The sequence below is a fragment of the Micromys minutus genome (assembly GCF_963924665.1).
Source record: "Micromys minutus genome assembly, chromosome: 8".
NCBI classification, from domain to species: domain Eukaryota; kingdom Metazoa; phylum Chordata; class Mammalia; order Rodentia; family Muridae; genus Micromys; species Micromys minutus.
The window spans coordinates 5,281,313-5,298,302 of NC_137977.1; positions in this window are offsets into that span (position 1 = coordinate 5,281,313).

Sequence of the window (16,990 nt, forward strand, 5' to 3'; positions counted from 1 at the left end):
ATGAGGATATATATACATACATACATACATACATACATATATATGTATATATATATATATATATGCATTTTAGAATAAAACATTTTACAGGACATCACTACAGAGAATGAGTTACTTGTAGCTATGCAACCAAAAGCAATTGAATAAGCCATGTAGGTGTCATAAATGCAATATTAGTATTATGAGATTGAGAAGTATTATTCAGAATTTGTTAGTAAAATTTGCTTGTGAAATTTAGTGCCTCTCACTTTCCTTTTCATATGTTTATTTAGGATATTTCTCATCAGTACTTTGGTTTTATGTGGTTCATTTTGACAATATACTTAGCTATTTAGCTTTAGATACTTTCATTAGAAATCGATATTCACACAGTTTTAAGCACTGCCAGTGTAAGATGGAAGTAGTGAATTTGATGAAACCAATCAGCATGGCCATGGCTTCTTGGAAGCACAATGATAATGTTCCATGTAATGGTACTTGTCCAAAGGTCAGGAGTATATTCTTAGATCTGCCCCATATACATCTTTCCAGTTTCAGAGGGTGAAACAATCCAGAAGTTGTTCAAAGTTTTTGCTGTGCACTTTGACTCATGTTTCCCTTTCTTTATAATCCCCCTCCTTCACTTTTGTCAATGGTCCAGAGATCTGAGGGCTTCCTATCTCTCATCATATAAATTTTCACCTATGGAAACTACTAAAGTACTTCAGAAACAGTCTCAAAAAGTTTCACTAAATACTTGTATAAGATTGTAAGGCCCAAGTGTGTACCTGTAGATTATTGAGATGTGACCAGAGCATGCAGTCATATAGTTTACAAACTCCCCTCAGAAGACCAAAGTATATGTGTACTCCATAAGCCTTATGGGAGTGTTGAAAACCAAATTCCCACCAGTCTCTTGGAAGGGATAAAAAACAATTGTTATCTACTTTACCTTGTCAATTCACTGTATTCTTTAGCTAAAGGTGAATCTCCCCATTTTACTTTATTTAAGAAAAGTAATAGTAGCTTCAGCCAGAGATAGGAAATCTAAAGCACATAATAGGTTCTCATGGGAATTAATTTTCATTTTCTACTCCAAGTTTAAAATTTTTTGTGTTCAAAGAAATTTGTTCTCATATCACTGAATAAAATGAGGAACAATGCAAACCAGGTGCAGCAAACACACACACACAAACACACACACACATGAACACACACACACACTTTCACACACATGCACACACACAAACACACACACAGTCCTTCACACACATGCACACACACAAACATAATACAGTCTTTCACACACATGCACACAGACAAACACACACACACACACACACACACACACACACACAATTAAAGCAACATGAAGATGGAGCTGTATACATTTATTCCTCTACTTACAAATGCTAACATTCTTGAAGTTGGTAATATATAGGTTTATGTTTCAAACAAGACTGCACCCCAGGGCAGAAGACTCATACAAGCACTAATAAGACTAATATAAGTAGTGTCTAAGAGGTGTAAGACATATTCATGTGTTACCACAGATACAGTAAAAGGAAAAAGGAATGCAAAGTTATAAAATTCATTAGTCTCATTATATTACAACCTTGTATACTGCAAAAATTGTAATTATTTTGTAAAGCTCTGTAAAGAGCACAGGTTAAACTTTTTATGAAACTTTCATTACATCACAATTTAAGTATCTTATAATAAGCACCAAGAGTGTTGATACCTGAATTAAATTATGTCAACTATGAAGTCCAACATATTTTGCACTTATCTAGGTTGAATGTTGTTTCTCAAATCTGTGTTTGATCTACATGAGCATTTAGATTAAACTAAGAACTCGACAAGTTTCCTGAATATTGCAGAGAGTGAAGAGAAGGAATTTGTGTGTAGAAAATTATTTCAGTGGGTGTTAGACACAATGCTTATTTTCCAGGTAAAGTGAAATGACCTTATTTATACAGCACAAGAGGACACTGGGACAGATGTATCTATATGAGAAGAGCTTTGTTTATCTTTTCTAGAACTTGATATTATTTACAGGTTATTGTATTATATTAAGATTATGGTTTTAATGTGGCTATATTTCAAAGTGTATTTGTTCAGAGTGTGGTCAGTTTGGCAAATGAGACATGGAAATCTAAGCACACATTCCAGGAATACAGTATTCCAACATTATGTTAAACCATTTGTCTTGGGTTGAGTATAAAATTTATACTTGAGTGAAAGCAGTTGTTTTCTACATAAGTCTAGTAGTTCAAATGTTCTGCTATTGCTCAGAAAATTCAAATAACAGCATTCAACAAACTTTCTTTGGACCTCTCTAAAACCCACTCTGCTTGTTCACTTGGCTGTTTATCCAAATAAAACCATTTTTGGTTGTGCTGAGTTATAAATCATATAGCTTACTCACAGGACAAAAACAGCAGCAGAATGATATAATATCATCATCAGATAGAGGCCATCAAATTAGAAGTTTTGTTTGTAACCCAATAAAGGTTAAAAATAGATTAACAAAATTAATTACATGAATGAGAAGAGATTACTTGCTGCCAAACTTATACAATTTAAACACAGAACCTGACACTAACCTATATACCTAATTCCTTAGTGACTTTAATTTTCAATCTTGTTTTTGCCATCATCCCATATATGTGTCAATCATTCTAGAGTTGGAGGCTTTGCCTTTATTGTCAGAGCAAAGGCTGAGTAAATAATTTGGTTGTGTATTTTGTTGCTTGTAACTCTGGGTCACATTCAACAGAATTATGTCTAAAAGTTTTTTTTTTTTTTTTTTTTTTTTTTTTTGCTAAATATACAAATTATTTCCCACCTCCAACTACTTCCTCTTTTCTGTTAGTTAAGGCATTTCTTCTTCTATGCACATGGAATCAAATTTTAGGTTCATTTTGATGGTTAAGCACATAGTTTTTCTTTCTCATTATGAGAGTGTACTAGTTAGTTTTTGTCAACTTGATACAAGCTAGAGTTGCCTGTGAAGAGACAGCCTCAGCTGCAAAATTGCTTCTAGCAAACTGACTTGTTGTCAAAGTCTGTGGGGGATTTTTTTTTGATTATTTATTGATGTGGGGGGCCCAGGTCACTGTGAGCAGTGCCACTGCTGGGCAGACAGTGTAGTGTTGTATGAACAAGGCATGTGAAACCAAGTTGAAAAACCACATTCCTCCATGGTAGCTGCTTAAATTTCAGCCTCCAGATATCTGCTTAAGTACTTGCATTTTCTTCCCTTCATGATGTATAAAGTACAAGATGAATTAAACCCTTTCCTTGTCAAGTTGGTTTTGACAGTCTTTTCACCTCAACAGAAAGTAAAGTAGGATGGAGTTGGGGAGATTATTCTGTCATAAATATTATTCCTGTTGTTTTCCTCTCATGCTTATAAATTCCAGAAAGACCCCACCATTCTTCTACCTCTGTGAGTTCAGTGCCATTTTTAAGGAATCTGTATTGTTTTAACTCTATGTCAAAAGAACAAAGCAACTGTAATTCTCAGACATATTTCACTGGTATTTTTACAAAGACAATACACATTGCTATGAAACTTTCTTCCCATGACATCTGCTTTCAATCTGGAAACTTTCTCTTCTTGTTCTCATAAAATTTTCTGTGAATATTTAATACATGTATGTAGCACTTCTCTTTGCTTTTTATTGTACATCAATATTTATTGCATCAACTTTCATATCAGCTATGCTATATAACCAAAGTAGGTAGCTAATGATAGAGGAATAAATGTTGAAAAAGTGATATCTGTACATAACAGATTTTTTAATCCATAAAGAAAAGTCAAGTGATTTACAGAGAAACAGTATATGGAATGGAGTAAATTATATTAAAAGAATTGAGACTGTGTCAGAGAGACAACAAGTTTTTTCCTCATTATTTTGTTCCTTAGATTTTTATATAAATATGTTTATGAGAATTTATGTGTAAGTTTGACATGTATGTGTGTGTGTGTTTGTGTGTGTGTGTGTATGTGAGTGTGTGTGTGTGTGTGTGTAGGCAACACTCTTTGCATAAGAACTATGTCAGCTTAAATAATTTGGATCAGAGAATATGAGTATCTTTAAGACAGAGAGAGTTTGTAGAGATTCTATGTACTACCTAGAATAACCATAGTATTGCAAAGAATCACTCTTGGGTTATCTTACAAGTAGAAACTCTAAATACTTAGACCACCCTATTCTTCTGGGATTTTTCTGAGTTTTCCATTTCAAGAGGAATGTCTTTTCCCTCAGGGTTGGTGTTTTATTATGATTCTAAATTAGGAGTGATGTTCTCTATAGATATAAACATTAGAATTCATGCTAAAAGGTTTGCCATGAACTTTGTTTCTTGACATAAATCAATGTTACACTTAATGGAAAATAAATATTATAGAAGAGGTCTATGTGAGGGTGACTAAGGCCAAATATTACCAAACCTATAGTAGCATAGAGATATTCATTTCCAATATGATTTTCATTTCTTGCCCATTGAGAACAGAATGATGTATAGTTTTAGAAACTAGCTGCTAAAAATCTCTAATGTTGGGCCAAATCAGGCTAGGCACAGAGATTTCAGAACATCCCTAGGACTTCCAGGGTTATGTTGGTGTTGCAGAAGATACCTGAAAGGGTAGTATTAATTCTAGATATATTCAGGCAGTGTGTATGTCTTCAAAATTCTTTAAACCCTTTAAATTTATATTTATACTCTATAGATATTTTTATTTTCATCCTAAGAAGATATAAAAATCCCATGTGGGAAAAATTTTCCACAAAAATTCCAGATGTGGGCAAATCACATGAGGGGTAAATATTGTCAAATCACAGCTAAAAATCTTTGAACATTAGTGACTCCATATTAAGTAAATTAAATAAATCTCATTTCCATCATCTTCCTCCAACTCTTTCCAAACATTCAGACCTTACTGGGGCATCTACGAGACTATGAAACTGAAGGAATTTTCTTTCTGTAACACACACACACTCACACACACACATTCATATATTTCAGCATGATAAAAAGATATTTTGGGCTTTGTCTTTATGTATTTAAACTGAAATTAATATCTTAGAGGCCCGTTTTCTCATGTTCAAATGCATGCCCCTTGATCACTCTAGCAAATCTGCAGAAAGGATGTCAGCACCAGATATGACTGTCTCTAGGTTATTCTCAAATTCAGTATCCTATTAATTAATTGAGGCCACAGGTTGTCAATATCAAACAGATCCATTGTATTTTTAAATCTGCACCCTGAAACCAAAAGCAGAATTTTTGTGTCACAAAGCCATCACTGATAGCACTTGGAAAGTTCAAAGCTATTCAGGAGATTTAAGGAAGCTCACTTTCATTAATCTTGCTGGAAGTCTCCTGTCTAAATCCCTATGCATTGCTTTTAAGATTTGCTCAAAAATGAGTCGGCATACAAAGTATAGACAAGTTATTCATTATGGCTTTTACTTTACAGTATTCTGAAATTGCTTCTAAGTAATTTAGTACTGAGTTTCCTCTTCTATAAAAGATCAGAAAATACTTTCTACTAAAATGAAAGATTTGCTTTATGATAACATGGTCTTTTACAAAGAGGGAAAACTAGATTTCATCCTGAGCTTGGCTAGAAAGGAAAATAGCAATAAAGTTTAATAAATGATTGCTGGGCTATTGATCCCTGTTTCTTTTTACTTAAAAAAGGATCCAAGCTTGGAAATATACAAGGTCTAGTTGATAAAGTGCAAGCATAAAGTCATTAGACAATTGAGGTGCAGAAAATAAAATTTGAGACGGGAAAGGTCAAAGATTTATATTAACTTGCCTGTGTAGTAGAGATAGGTCAGGTATACCTCAAACATTATAAATTTTAGTTTTATATTGGGGCTTTGTGCTAGGGTCCAGCCCTGATGGTTATTCTTTCTTGTTAAATTCTTCTTGAGGCACTGAAAGAGGAAGAGTACTGGTGGGGGTATTAGTTGGTCTTATGAAAAATTTAGAGTTGCCGTATTAAGAAGACGTTTACTTGTCTTAAGTTTAAGGCACTTGGTAGCTGGCATGCTTGAGTTCCTCTGAGACACAAAACTGTTTAGCACCTCATCCTAAAAAATAGGAGATTAAGTGAAAATATTTATTATTGGTGCTCATTTCTCTAGGCAATAATCTGCTAGAAAACCCTCTGGACAAACTGGTTAACATTTTTGAACCAGAGAGGAAAGAAAGAGAAAGAATTAATATGCTATCTACTGGCAAATGTGTACAGACACAGCTACATTTAAACATGGAAGCATCCACACTCTGGCTGGGCCCGACTATCTGTTACAATCATCTCCACAAGTAACATGTATGTTTACACATATATGCATGTACCTGCACACAATCATGTAGAAAAAGAAACATATACATTTGGATTGATGAAGAGATGTAAGTGGGCAAAGCTCTCCAAGCTAAACCATTTAACCAGCAATTTTATCTCTTTTCTCCAGTCCTCTTATACGTTTTAGAACAAAAAGTTCTTAAGAAAATTACTTCATAGAAAAACTGTTGCATAAAATGAAAGTTACAGAAGGATGTTGATATTGTTCAAAGCAGCATTTTATTATTATATACTCATTAAGAGCTCCAAACAAGAATTTTTGTCTTGTCATAGTATATACATGAGACTTTATCTTTGTACCTAAATGGGTTTTCTTCAACACAAATTTGTCCCAGTCTATTTTTTAGTGAAATTATGAAAATTCTTTTGCTATTTCCTATTATGTAGCCTTTATTTGCTATTTTGGGGAGTGGGCACATTCTATTTTTGCTTTTAACTTTACTATATTTTCCAGCATTTGAGACCATCTCTAAAAACTGTCTTTTTAATCCTTATTTAAATTAAATCAGTTATTCTACAGAATTATTATCTATTTGTGTATAGAATATCACTACAAGAACTTCCTTGTTCTTCAGAGATCTGCTCAAAGGGGTGGGCTAATCCCAAGTGATAGTTTTATATTTAATAATAACAGGAAAATCATATTTTTAACAGGAATATTTCCTAAGATGAATTTCTCCTTGAGAAAAATCCATTGTTTATTTTAATCCAAGGCAGACTCATCTCAGGAAGAGCACACACTTGTTACTAGCATCTGATATGATGGGTCCTGATGGCTTTCCAAACAATTTTTTAAAGATCATGTGGTCAAGTCAACTTTGAGATTGGCAATTTGGTAGTTGACTGACAAACAGTTTGTGTGAGTGGAGAAGAAAGACAGGCCAGCTAATTAGGAAAATATTTTAGATAGAAATTTAGGAGGTGATAGAAAACTGAGAAAATGAACTCACACTTACAATGTAGAGAAGAAAATATATAGAGGGCTAAATAAACTGAGTGTGGTTTTAAGATGGCTCTGCCCATGTGTGATGCTGAAAGACCTTTCAAGGTGCTATGGAAGAAACTGACTCAGTGTAGGTGCTGAGAAAAGGGCATAATAGCAAGACTCTGGCACAGTGTGATGATGGGTTGGAATTAGATGTGGAAAGAGCATAGGTTGGATGAGGGAGATAATGACTTTCACTTTAGTTATGAGCTCTCTGAGTTCTGTTAGCTGTTACCGGGTGAGTTTGGCACGATGGATTATGATTTCATGAAACTTGCTCACAAGCCATAAGGCTAACAGTGAGAAAAGAAGAAGGTAAACCTTAGTACAATTGATCAGAGAATCTTGGTGGTTTCTGAGGTTAGAAGAGCTCTGCTGAAAGGACAATTAAAATGGCTTCTGGGATAAGAAGAAAGCAAGAGAAGGGCAACAAAATTAAAACTATAAGGAAATGCCAGCAAGGGTCCCCACGGAACTCAACAATTCAAATAAGATAAAGTCATTAAATCTGGTAATTATCATGGTATTGGTGTCCCTACTTACAGTACCATATGTGTGTATGTACATATGTATGCTCCTTTGTGTGCAGATACACAATTGTGTACAGGCATGAGCGTGTGTGTATACATTCATGCTTGTGTGTGTGTGTATGTGTGTGTGTGTGTGTGTGTGTGTGTTTGTGTAGTCAATATCATGTTTCATTATTCAGGAGCCATCTAGCTTCTTTAATGAGATACTGTCTCTGAGAGAAACACGGGGCTTGCTGATTGGACTAAGCTGGCCTGCAAACAGTCTATAACCATCTGCTTGTCTTCCTAACCCTGAATTTACAAGGACATGTTACCAAACTTGGTTCTTTGTTTTGTATTTTTTTAAACATCGTTGTTTTAGATAAAATCATAGGTCCTTAATGCTAGTACATCTACCTCTTCACCAACTAAACTATTTCTTATCCCATGTGTAGCATTTTCAATAGAACTGTGGGGTTAAGAATATCCAGGGATTTAGGATTTACTAAAGATACAAATAAAAAAGTAATAGTATTTAGTGAATTATGGGTACTTGCAAATGGCATAAAACAGATGTTTGGGAGTAGTGGCAGAGAAAGGTAAAGATTGAGCTATAAAGATATTTTGGAAAGGAAGAGAGAGTGGGTATATTTGGAGATATATCAGAATCAAGTGGAAATATTAGAACCCTTGAGCAAAGAGCATTGATATTGCATTTGGTACAAGCTTTAAGAAATTGATTCATATTCCCCTATGATATAAAGTCAAGCAGCAGTAGATGCTCACAGCAATGTCTGTATCATTCATGGGTCTGATTTGCTTCATAGATAACTTCATTTCCTCAAAATAACACTGTACAGGAGTCTGTTTCTTGTTCTACATCATGTTTGGTATGAGGACAGCTGGAGGCACTCATCACAGTCACTTGGGGACTTAGAATAACTGAGCACTGTCTTAGAATCTTTCTTAGGCATGACTGTGGAAGAAAGATGACACTGATAATCCCTTATTACTTCTTACACTTCTGAAGTGAAAAATATTACCTTTTTTCACTATTCACTAGCTGTAGGCATCAGACTCCAAATGATCATGGAAAAGCAACACTATCAAGTATCTGGGAAGAGAATTGGAATTTTTAAACATTTGTACAGATCCCAACATTATCTTAAAAACTTAAATAAAATTGTACAATTCAGAAGATGAATGAGGTAGCAAGATGGGGTGAAATCATTACATTATCCAGTGCTATTATGATTCTTGAAATGCATATGATATTGAAATACTCTCCCAGGAACACCTGTGAAAGGAAGCCCATAATTGATTCTGATGTGTGTAATAAAATGAGACAATGAGCCTTCTCTGCTGTATTAGTGATGACTAGTTACTTCTGCATGTGAGAGGAATAATGAATATGTTGTGGTCAAAATAAGACAATGTATTTTCAGCTCCTCTCAAATGTGGATCTAAGTTTTTAAACCTCTATGGTTTTTCTAGACCAGATTTATTCTATCTCACTTTTCCATCATCCTTAATGCTTGACTTTCTTCTGTCTTCCCAGGAGTGAATTCCCTCTGTTGCACTCATTTGTATCCAAAGCATCAAGAAACAAGCTACCAGGTGTACCACCACTTCTGGATACATTAAGTGGGCCAAAACAAAGGTGCTAAAATGTATGGATGGTCTATCTCATCTTTATTGTATTAGCTCTTTATAGAATGCTTCTATTTTCTGAGATGAGGTTCCCTCTTATTTGTAGAATTTTGGATATAGATATGAATCAGGGAGTCTATACTCAATATCCAGAATTTTCTATCTTGCCTACATTTTGGAGGCTGAAGCTAGAGGCTAATTGTTTGATATGTAAGTGAATGAATCTGAACAATGTTTTTGGTGAAAGGTTAAAAACATTTTCATCTCATTTTTATGGATACTTGTTAACTCTGCCTTAAGCACAGGTTTGGTAAGGATGTTAGAGAGCTTGAAAATGTCACATCAATGTTTACAATGGTTATGAGTTTAACCAACTCACTTCTAAAGAACTAGGCTCCACATGGATTTTCTGCTATAAGCTCAAAATACTCAATGAGTTTGGGGGAGCAATGACAATTCCTCCTAGTGTGGGAGCTTGTAAGATGAAATGGAGTTTATTGCCAAGAGATATAAGAGACAAAATACTATGGAACTACAAAAGCATGAGCAGTTGGCAGCTGTGTTTGACCCAGCATTAGTGTTGGCAGAGATTTCAGGAGACAGTAGCTGTGCTTTTACTTTATGCTGTTGGTTTTCATTTGCTCTTTGATAGAGTCTTTCAGCTTTGCATACCAGATGTTGAACTTACTGTGTTGCTAGCAGTAATGCACATTTGAATCTTAAGACAATGTATTATTCAACTTGCATTTGAACTTGCCAAACACATATGAATTAAACATCTCTAGTGGGCCATGGCTTGAAAAGTTGAGTTTGTGGACAGCAAGAAGGTGGTTAGGAAACTGATGATAGAGACTTCTGAGATAGTAGGTCCACTTTCATTGTTCTCATTTTTACATTAGAATATGGGGGCTATGTAGATGACAGAGTGGAAAATGCAATTGTCATACAAGTTCATGGACTAATATTCTGGTCCGCAGAACCCATGTAAAAACGAGATGTGACAGTGAACATCTGTGACTCCTGCATACCAAAGGCAAAAGGGATGAATAGAAGTCTCAAACTTCAAGGCCAGCTTGCTGTGTACAATGACGAAGAACAGGAAACTGTCTCAAACTGCAAGACCAGTACTTACTTACAGTGAAGATTTACATCTGCCCTCAACATATGTGCTAAGGTATACATGTTGACACATGAACACTGACACATGAACTCACCTACACATGCTGTGGTGGTTCCAATGAGATGAGTCCCATATTTTTCCGGTATTTGGATACTTGGTCTGCAGATGACAATGCTGTTTAATGAGGATTACAAGATACGAATTGACTGGAGGAAGGATATCTCTGGGGCACGCTTTGAGGTTTAACAGTACATTGTCATCCCACGTTTGCTCTCTCCTTCTGGTCTGTGGTTTCATATGTAAGTTCTTGGTCTTAGAGTATAAGCCATTGGAATTGAGGAAATTTCCGCCTATGCCACTGAGTTCAAGGATCTTTCTCACTTTCCCTTCTATAAGATTAAGTGTATCTGGTTTTATATAGAGCTCATTGATTTACTTGAACTGGAGCTTTGTGAGAGTTGACAAATATGAATTTATTTTTATTTTTCTACACACAGACAACCAGTTAGACCAGTACCAATTATTGAAAATGTTTTATTTTTCCATTGTATATTTTTGGTTTCTTCATCAGAGATCAAGTGTGCACAAGTATGTGGTTTTATTTCTGGGTCTCAATTCTATTCCAATGATGAACCTGTTTGTCACTGCATCAACACCAGGCAGTTTTATCACTATTTCTCTGTAGTATAGCTTGAGGTCAGAAATGGCCATTCCTCCAACTGTTCTTTTATTGTTAAAAATTGTTTTGCACTCTGGAAATCAGTCTGACGATACCTCAGAAAATTGGACATAGTACTACCTGAAGACCCAGCTATTCTACTTCTGGGCATAAACCCCAGAGACACTTTAATATACAACAAGGTACATGCACCACAATGTTCATATCAGCTCTATTCATAATAGCCAGAAGCTGGAAAGAACCCAGATGTTCTTCAGTAGATGAATGGATACAAAAATTGTGGTATATTTACACAATGGAGTACTACTCAGCCACCAGAAACAATGACTTAACCAAATTCTTAAGAAAATGGCTGCATCTAGAGAATATCATCCTGAGTAAGATATCCCAGTCACAAAAGAACAGACATAATATGCAGTCACTGATAGTGGGATGCTAAACCCAGAGGCTTGCACTCCCGCAGAAACAACTCACAGACTGTATGAAGTTCAAGAAATAAAGAAAACAAAACAAAACAAAAAAATATTTACAAAACAAGAAAACTTTAACTATTTTCATGTTACATTTTGTTTGTTACATATATATCTTTATGTATAAGCCTTAAATCCCTGATCTCTCCAGTACTTTATAAAACTAGATATTCTCTGTATTTACATTTCAGATGTTATACCCTTTCTGCTAATTCTATTACCCCCTCACTCTCCCATTGATTGCTTCTATAAAGGTGCTCCCTCTCCAAAACTCCCTCTCCCACAGCAGGGCCTTGGCATTTCCCTACCCCAGGAAAACTAACCTTCACTAGATCAAAGTCTTCTCTTACTCATGCCAGAGAATGATATCGTGTGCTGCATATGCACCTAAAGCCATGGATCTCTCCATAAAGAACTCATTGGTTGGTGTTTTAGACACTGGGGGCTGTGGTGGGTTTAGTTAGTTGATAATTTTGTTCTTCCCATGAGGTTGCAGAACTTTTCAGATCCTTTAGCCCTTTCTCTAGCTCCTTCATTAGGGGCCCCCTGTTCAGTTCAATGGTTAGATGCAAGCATCCTCCTCTGTATCCGTATGGTTCTGGCAGAGCCTCTGAGGAGGCATTCCTAAAAATTCTTGCCATTAAGCACTACTTGGCATCAGCAACAATGCATGGGTTTAGTGGCTGCATATGGGATAAACCTCCAGGTGAGGCAGCCTTTAAATGATCTTTTCTCTAATCTCTGCTCCTCTATCTGTCCCATTATTTTCTCCCATGACACCTTTGTTCTCCTTTCTAAGAAGAACTGAGGATTCCATCTTCTGGCTTTCCTTCTGTTTGAGCTTCCTAATTTCTGTGAATTTTTCTCGGGTACTCCAAGCTTTTGGGGCTAATATTTGCTTATTAGTGAGTACATACTATGAGTGTTTTTTGTGACTGGGTTACCTAACTCAGGATGATAGCTTCAAGTTCCATTCAGTTGTATAGGAATTTCATGAACTCATTGTTTTTAATAGCTGAGCTGTACTCCATTATGTAAATGTACCACAATTTCTATATCCACGGTTCTTTGTAGCTTTTGACTATTATAAATAAGGCTGCTATGAACATGGTGGAGCATGTATCTTCGTTAGATGTTAGAGCTTCTCTTTAGTATATGCCCAGTAGTGGTATAGCTGGGTTCTAAGGTAGTATTATGTCCAATTTTCTGAAGAGCTGCCAGAATGTTTTTCAGAGTAGTTATACGAACTTACAACCCCACCAACAGTGGAGGAGTGTTGGCAACTGAGTTTTTGATCTTAGCCATTTTCACTGGTGTGAGGTGGAATCTCAGGTTTGTTTTGATTTGCATTTTCCTGATGACTAAAGATATTGAGCATTTCTTTATGTGTTTCTGAGACATTCGATATTCCTCAATTGAGAATTTTTTGTTTAGCGCTGCACCCCTTGTTTAATAGGGTTACTTGATTCTCTGGAGTCTACCTTTTTGAGTTCTTTGTATATAGTGGATACTAGCTCTCTATCAGATGTTGGATTGGTAAACATCTTTTTTTAAAAAACATCTTTGTTTAAAAAGAACAGAGATAAATGTATAGATTTTAAAAGCATTTCTGGATAAAACTATATGAATATATTTTTGTCAGTACTTGATTCTTTTTAAAGGTTTGATAGTATGCATTTAAATCTCACTAGCTACAATAAGCATAAAGTACGTGTAAAACAAAATAACACAAAAATAGTCAAAGTTCCTTGGTGTGTAAACATTAAACATAATGATTTTTACACCTATTATCCTTTGGCTTGGTCTCCTCATTGTGTCCTGGATTTCCTGGATGTTTTGGGTTAGGAGCTTTTTAATTTTTACATTTTCTCTGTCTGTGGTATCAATGCTTTCTATGTTATCTTCTCTCTCTGAAATTCTCCCTTCCATCTCTTTTATTGTATTGGTGATGCTTGCATCTATGACTCCTGACCTCTTTCCTAGGTTTTTCATTTCCAGGGTTGTCTCTCTTTGTGTTTTCTTTATTGTTTCCTTTTCTGTTTTTAGATCCTTGATGGTTTTGCTCAATTCTTTCATCTGTTTGCATTTCCCCCCATGTTTCTCTAAGGGCTTGTGTGTTTTTTATGTGTTCTCCTGTATTTCTTTAAGGGAATTATTCATGGACTTCTTGAGGCTATCTTTAATTAGCATGAGGCATGATTTGAAGTTCAAATCTTGTTTTTCTGATGTGTTGGGATATACAGTTACTGTGGTGGGAGAGCTTGGTTCTGATATTGTAAGGTTGTTTTGGTTTCTTTTGCTTAGATACTTGCACTAACCTCTTACCTCCTCCTCCTCCTCCTGCTCCTCCTGCTCCTCCTCCTCCTCCTCCTCCTCCTCCTCCTCCTTCTTATTATTATTATTATTTTGATGTTAGTTGATTTGTTGTCTCTGAATGGAACTTGTCTTTCTTGTGAGTTTGTGCGCCATAGGCTCCAGGATTAGATCGTTCCTTGGTGTTCATCTCTTTATGGGCAGGCTGTAAGTGTCAGTGTCAGTGGGCCGGCTCTAACTCTGGGTACAGATGGAGGCCTGAAGGGAACAGACCTAAGCAGTAGCATGATACTTGTGCCCTGAGAGTTTTCAGATAGTCAGTAGAGAGAGTGTGGGCTCACCTGTAGGCTCAGGAGGAAGAGCGTTTCTGCGTCTCCTGTGGGTGCTCAGTTCTCTGTGGGCAGGCTTTGAGTACTGATAGCAGTGTGCCTCTCTCAAGAATTTTTACTGGAAGTAGTGTTGCATTTTGTCAAATGCTTTTTCTGTATGTAAGGAGATGATCATGCAAAATCACAAAATACTAAAAAAAGTAATTAACTAACTTTTAAGTATAGGCATAAAACTAAAATATTATCTACTTTAAAATTAATATTGTGTCCATTCTTGAAATATTATATATCAGTGTGCCTACTATTTTCTAAAGAAATTTCACTTTCCACCAATGCCTTAAAGGAGTTAAGATCAAATTAAATATCGATTATATTCTTTGTATTTTGACCACACAAATTCTTTTTTGTAATTCTGAAGCTATTTAGATGTTATCTTTTATTGACAAACATAAATCAAAAATTTCTTTTTTTCTATGTTTTCTCATTATTTATCTTTTTTAAAACAACTTTATTTTACTAAACAAAGATAAATGTACAGATTTTAAACATTTTTACTTAAAATTATACATTTTTTGTCAGTACATTTTTTTTCCCAGATTTTAACATAATTTTTACATAAAATTATATGAATATTTTTTTAGTCAGTACTTGATTTTTTTCAAGGTTTGATAGTATGCCTTGAAAACTTAATAGTTACAATGAGCATAAAGTACATGTAAAACAAAATGTAACATGGAAATAGTTAAAGATTTCTTGTTTTGTAAATATTTTTTTTTGTTTTGTTTTCTTTATTTCTTGGACTTCATAGAGTCTGTGAGTTGTGTCTGGAGGAGTGCAAGCCTCTGGGGTTAGCATCCCACTATCAGTGACTGCATATTATGTCTGTTCTTTTGTGACTGGGTTATCTCATTCAGGATGATCTTCTCTAGATGCAGCCATTTTCTTAAGAATTTGGTTAAGTCATTGTTTCTGGTAGTTGAGTAGCATTCCATTCTGTAAACGTACCACAATTTTTGTATCCATTCATCTTCTGAAGGACATCTGGGTTCTTTCCAGCTTCTGGCTATTATAAATAGAGCCGCTATGAACATTGTGGTGCATATATCTTTGTTGTGTATTAAAGTGTCTTTGGGGTATATGCCCAGAAGTGGAATAGCTGGGTCTTCAGGTAGTACCATATCCAGTTTTCTGAGGTATCGCCAGACTGATTTCCAGAGTGGTTGTATTAGCTTGCAACCCCACCAACAGTGGAGAAGTGTTCCTCTTTCTCCACAGCCTCGCCAGCATCTACTGTCATCTGAGATTTGGATCTTGGCCAATCTGACTGGTGTGAGGTGGAATCTCAGGGTTGTTTTTGATTTGCATTTCCCTGATGGCTAAGGATGTTGAGCACTTCCTCAGATGTTTCTCGGCCATTCGGTGTTCCCTAATTGAAAACGTTTTGTTTAGCTCTGTACCCCATTTTTAAAAGGATTATTAGATTCTCTGGTGTCTAGCTTTTTGAGTTCCTTGTATACCTTGGATATTAGGCCTCTATCTGATGTGGTGTTGGTAAAGATCTTTTCCCATTCTGTTGGTTGCTGTTTTGTTTTCTTGAAAATTTCCTTAGTCTTACAGAAACTTTGCAATCTCAATTAAGTCCCATTTGTTAATCTTTGACCTTAGAGCTTGAGCCATTGGTGTTTTGTTCAGGAAATTTTCTCCTGTGCCTATGTGTTATAAGGTTTTCCCTATTTTCTCATCTAATAGTTCCAGTGTATCTAATTTATTGTGGAGATCGTTGATCCACTTACACTTGAGATTTGTACAAGGAGATAAGAAAGGGTCTATTTTCATTTTTTGCATGCTAAGTGCCAGTTGGACCAGCACTGTTGAATAGGCTGTCCTTTTTCCATTGAATGTTTACTGCTCCTTTGTCAAAAATCAGGTGACCATATACATGAGGGCTCATTTCTGTATCTTCTGTTCTATTCCATTGATCCACATGCCTATTTCTGGACCAGTACCATGCAATTTTCAGCACAATTGCCTTGTAATATAGCTTGAGGTCAGGGATAGTGATTCCCACAGATGTTTTTTTTTTTTTTTGTTGTTGAGGATGGATTTCACTATGCTAGGTCTTTTGTTTTTCCATATGAAATTGCACATTGATCTTTCTAATTCCATAAAGAACTGGGTTTAAATTTTGATGGGGATTGCATTGAATCTGTAGATTGCTGTTGGTAAGATGGCCATTTTTAAGATGTTGATTTTTCCAATCCATGAGCATGGGAGATCTTTCCATTTTCTGAGATCCTCCTCAATTTCTTTCTTTTGAGGTTTGAAGTTCTTGTCATACAGGTCCTTCACTTGCTTAATTAGAGTCACACCAAGGTATTTCATAGGTTTTGTGACGATTGTGAAGGGTACATTTTCCCTAATTTCTTTCACCACGTTTGTCCTTTGAGTATAGGAAGGCTACTGATTTGTTTGAGTTGATTTTGTATCCAGCCACTTTGCTGAACTTGTTAATCAGCTGTAGGAGTTCTCTGGTGGAATTTTTGGGGTCACTCAAGTACACTATCATGTCAT